The 4,701-nt window shown below is 37.8% G+C and overlaps 1 protein-coding gene and 1 long non-coding RNA gene across 2 annotated transcripts in view; one reads left to right on the top strand and one right to left on the bottom strand.

Annotated features, from left to right (window-relative positions):
• Nucleotides 1-4,682, top strand: part of Kif5b (kinesin family member 5B) — a 52,427-nt gene extending 47,745 nt beyond the window's left edge. Inside the window, exon 26 of the mRNA XM_010621318.3 lies at nt 2,587-4,682. The gene's annotated coding sequence lies outside the window, so the exon portion shown is untranslated. The remainder of the gene's footprint in view (nt 1-2,586) is intronic.
• LOC104860207 overlaps nt 1,635-4,701 on the bottom strand; it is a 10,952-nt gene continuing 7,885 nt past the window's right edge. Inside the window, exons 3-4 of the long non-coding RNA XR_779611.3 lie at nt 4,400-4,439; nt 1,635-2,036 (exon numbers count right to left, since the gene is read on the bottom strand). This is a non-coding gene — a long non-coding RNA (uncharacterized LOC104860207). The remainder of the gene's footprint in view (nt 2,037-4,399; nt 4,440-4,701) is intronic.

Here is a 4,701-nt window from a genome sequence, read left to right as displayed (position 1 = left end):
TTTGGTACCAAGGATCAAACTCAGGTCCTTGCACTTTCCAGGCAGGCGCCGGCACCACTGAGCTGAATCCCAGGCCTGTGTCACATTTTCTTTTATCAATTCATCTGTTGATGGGCATGTAGGCAGCCTCCCTGATTGTGGTATTGTGAGTTGTGCTGCTAATATGCACGTATGGTTGTGTAAAGTGATTTTAGCTTCCCTGAGCCTGGAGAGATAGAATTGAGTCAATGGAACTAAATAGGTCGATAAGGGTTCTTTTTTCCCCACAGTCTCATCAGCATTTATTATTGAGTTCTTGCTCATGAGCATTTTTACTAGAATATTGTGGAATGTCAGTGTTACAATTTGCATTTCTATAATGCTGAACATTTTTTCATGTACTGACTTAATTCACTCTTTTAAATGACAGGAAGAGGCCAGATATTGGGAGCATACACTTCCTTTTGGATGTGTTTGATTGTTTACATACCTACTCTCTTTTCCTCTATCCCCTCTATTCTCTGTATATTAAAATGAGGATCAGAAGCATTCATTGGATCAGCATGAACATTTTGGACTGAACTATACATCTTTGTTAATATTGGGTCACTCTAGTAGACAAAGAAACTGCTGGTTTCCTGCCCATTACAGATGGTTTCTGTGTTTTTTTCTCCTTTACAAAATAGCTTTTTTGAGCCCCTTTTATTAGTCAAATTGAAATAGCTGAGAATTATGCAATTTTAAGATCTCATTACTAGCTAGGAATGATGCTGCACACTTGTAGTTACAGATTGTTCAAGCCCAGAGGTCCTTTCTGAAAATAAAAAAAATTTAAAGGGCTGGGGTTGAAGCCCTGGATTCAGCGTCCTCGGTACTGCCACAAAATAAGGGAAAAGCTTCCTTTCCTTTCTTGGCTGGAAGTAGGAAATGGGCAAGGGGATTTTCAGAATGAAGGTTACATTTCAGATATTATTCTCATGTTGAAATTCCTATGCACACTTTGAAGTCATACCTCGTTTGGAAAGAGGCTAGACCGGGCCTTTGGTAAGTGCCATGGGAGAAGCCGTTCAGACCCGAGCGGATGATCCCAGAGACAGGAGGTACAGTGGAAGCGAGACTTCCGTGGTGCTTCTGCAGAAGCGGCATCTGTCCAGTCAGGCTTGACTGACTCGCACAGGCAGAAGCTTGGCCCCTACGCATGGGGTGGCTTTCCCTCTCACTGTCTGGGGTCAGGGTGTAATCTCCTTGGTTGCCAGCTAAGCTGCCCTTGGTTTCTCGGTAAACCCACCCCTCTCTGTATACCTTTGGTGGAATGTTGCTTATGAGTTATCAGGTCCAACATCTTGGTCTGGGACTTTCTGGCTGAGGTCGTTCTTTGTGGTTAAGATGGAAATAACAATAAATGCCTTAATTGTCTGTGGACTGGTCAGTACATTTCCATCCAGACTTTGAAAATGGACTATTTCCCTAATTTCTTACAGATACATAGAGCTGATCCTGGTGTGCTGGTGGCAGTTTAGCACATGAGAGCTAGAGAACCCAGCTAAACTGGGTTGTCAGGACTTGAAAATTGACATATAAAAGTATCACTGTTAGGGCCAGGGATGTAGCTCAGTGTCGCCGTGCCTGCCTGGCAAGCGCAAGGTTGTCCTGAGTTTGATCCCTGGTACCAAAAAAAGTTGTTGGCCATGCATGGTAGCACATACCCATAATTCCAACAGTAGGGAGGCCTGAAGTCAATACATAGAGACCTTGTCTCAGAAATACCAACACCTGTTTATGTTTACTTCCTAGCTGGCCCAAAGGAGAGTGGTTCTTATTCTTAAAGCACTTTAAAACCAGTCAGTCTCCACCTATGTTGGAAGACTAAGTGCTAAATTGTTGAAGAGTGAAGTACTCTGCAGAGACATTTTATATTATTTTTAAATGTTAAAAACATTTCAGAACACTGGATTTATTTTGGGGAGAAAATGACAGTATATTAAGAATACCAGTACTTCCCAGTTTTTCATGGCAGGTCTTCTGTCTTGCACAGCACTCTGGGTGGGTTGAGTTTACTGAAAGCATAGGTAAATAGGCTTAGTAATAGGATGGCTCATGGGATGGACAGTAAACAGAAACTGCAGTGGTTAATTTCACTGTCACTTTCCTTAGCATAAAGATGTTTGTCTGTCCCTACCCCTTCACACCCCCACCCCTCATTTTTACCATGTATGTGACAGCTAATGGCCAGTTAGTTGTCTTCAAGAATGTCACTAACCGATGTAATGGTTCCAAGTATAACCTTCTTTTTCTTTTTACTATAAATGTAATCCATGTATTCGGCTTACCTTTAGCTTTATTGGGGAAGAAGGAAAAACAAAGGAAGGGCAGAAATCCTTTTAAACACTGTTCTACTTGTAAAGTTCTACTTAAAAGGTAAATAAAAGAAGAAATCAAATCATTTAATAACTGCTTTTTGTTTAAATTTTGGGAAAAGTGGTCAAAGCTATTGGATAAAATGTTTATAAACTGTTGACATATTTTACTTCCTTGCTTCATTCTTCGTGATTCTGTCAAGTATGAGTTAAAACTAAAAAGGATTTCTCTATTCTTTCTCATTTTTAGGTATTGAAAAATAATTGGAGTGTGAAGAGGACATAGTATCACCAGTCATTCCGTGACTGTAATCTCTCTTCCCTTGGGACTGTAGAATTATAACTTTCTAAAAAATGTATAAACAACACCTGGGCTGTACAGCTGTTTCCTACCCACTCTTCTTGTAAACTCTGCTGCTTCCCAAGACAACTAGAGTGCAATTTCGGCGTCTTAGGAGGGAAAATGACAGTTTACAACTGTGGCCCTATTTATTATACAGTTCGTCTTTCATGTCTGAAATTTAGTCTTCACTGTGCCAAGCTGACTGTACCTTATAGGACCGTGCTTTTTGTATTTGCTTTTTGTTTATATGTTTGTTTTTTAATTTCAGTTTAAATTACCTAGCCACTGCTGCTGCTTGTTTTTCTTTTCCTACTAAAATGTCTTTCTTCTTTTAGGGAAAATGGAACATTTAGATTAAATGTCTTAAATTTTACCACTTACAACACTACATGCCCACAAAATATATTAGGTCAGTACTGTATTTTAAAATCATTTGCGATGAAATCAGGGTTTAAATGATTTGTATCACCTCTGGCATTTGCTTCTGAAAACTGTTGTCTGGGTGTGGAAGCCTTTTTGCTGCCTCATGAGGCTGAGCAGTGATCTGTGCTGTGCAGGGCTGGGTGCCCAGTTCCAAATGGGAAGATTTCACATATCAAAAGCAAGTCTCAGTCAGAGAGAGAACTTGGAAAAGGAGTTGATCTCTCTCCTTCCTAGTTCTGTGCTTCACATTGCTGATGGAATGAAAATGCCCTGCTTCTTTCTCATGAGGCTGCTAGCTGATAGAGGAATTGGGCAGGTAGTAATTTGTCATTTTTAATATAGTATAATTAAGATATTATGGATTAAACATAATTTTATATCGTTAGATACCGTATTGGCTGATATAAATTTATAGGCTATGAAAATTGAGGAAAATTTGAAGAAACAGGACAGATACACAGTAAAGTTTAAAATACATAGGTAAATTTTGGTCTGAAGTCTTTATGAGATGTTTTTAACCTGCTGCACTTGGTCATACACTATAATTTCTCTTGTTTAGTATAGAAATAGTAAATGGTTTGCAAGTCACTAATAATCCTCTAATAAAGTATATTGTTGGTCATCACCCGTGATTTTGTAATTAGTACTGTGTGTGCGTATTTTGCCACTTCTTCCTCAGACGATTGTCTACATCAGCAGTTTATTTTCGACAACTATAAAAATAATAGGGAAAATGCTTTCAACCTGTGCTTTATCGGTGTTGGAGGTGACTATAGCTCCGGAGCAGAAATTTTCAGAGACTGGGTTTATAGGGTCAATTCAGAGACTTGGAAAGTTCTGTGTTAGGATCTGGCTGGCAGAATTAACTTTTTGAAAAAGTTTTATACAGAGATATTTGTATTATTAAATTTGGAGCCATAGTCAGAAGACTCAGATCATAATTGGCTTATTTTTCTATTTCCTTAACTATTGTAATTTCCACTTTTATAATAATTTTAATTTGAAAGATAAATTTATTTATTTTTTTAACAGTCAGAAATTCTTGCTATTGTAGTCTGCAGCCTTTAAAATGATTATGTTGCTTTTAGGGTACTAAGAAAAAAAAGCCCCAGAAGTTGAAAGCACGGTGCAGCAAGATTGAAGTATGCACTTAAGGAAAATGCTTACAGCCTCTTCACGGTGATAGTTTCCTAAATGCACAGACATTTGGCTGTGTCCACATAGACATTTCTATTTTTTTTAATGAAAACTTGTTTCTTTGGCAATATTCATAAAGGAAATGATATTGTCCTCTTACCTGATTCTGTAGTTGTAAGATGGATCCATGGGTATTGGTGCTGTGTAACAAACAGGATTGTAATGAGCATGTGGTTCAGAATACAGGATGTTAAGTTTTTAAAATACCTTAATGGTTCTATTTATAATTTCAAACTTTCATAAAGTACACCAAGGATTTCATAATTTGTTTCAGTGAACTCTTTTTGCTGAGGTAGGTCATTAAACACAGGATTTACTCTTATATTCTTATAATGGAAATTTCTGATCATCTAGAATATTGACAATTTGCGGTGTCTTTTTTTTTTTTTTTTTTTTTTTTTT

This window comes from Fukomys damarensis, unplaced genomic scaffold (genome assembly GCF_012274545.1).
Source record: "Fukomys damarensis isolate Sample0158 unplaced genomic scaffold, DMR_v1.0_HiC HiC_scaffold_19, whole genome shotgun sequence".
NCBI classification, from domain to species: domain Eukaryota; kingdom Metazoa; phylum Chordata; class Mammalia; order Rodentia; family Bathyergidae; genus Fukomys; species Fukomys damarensis.
This window is presented reverse-complemented; position numbering and strand designations above follow the sequence as displayed.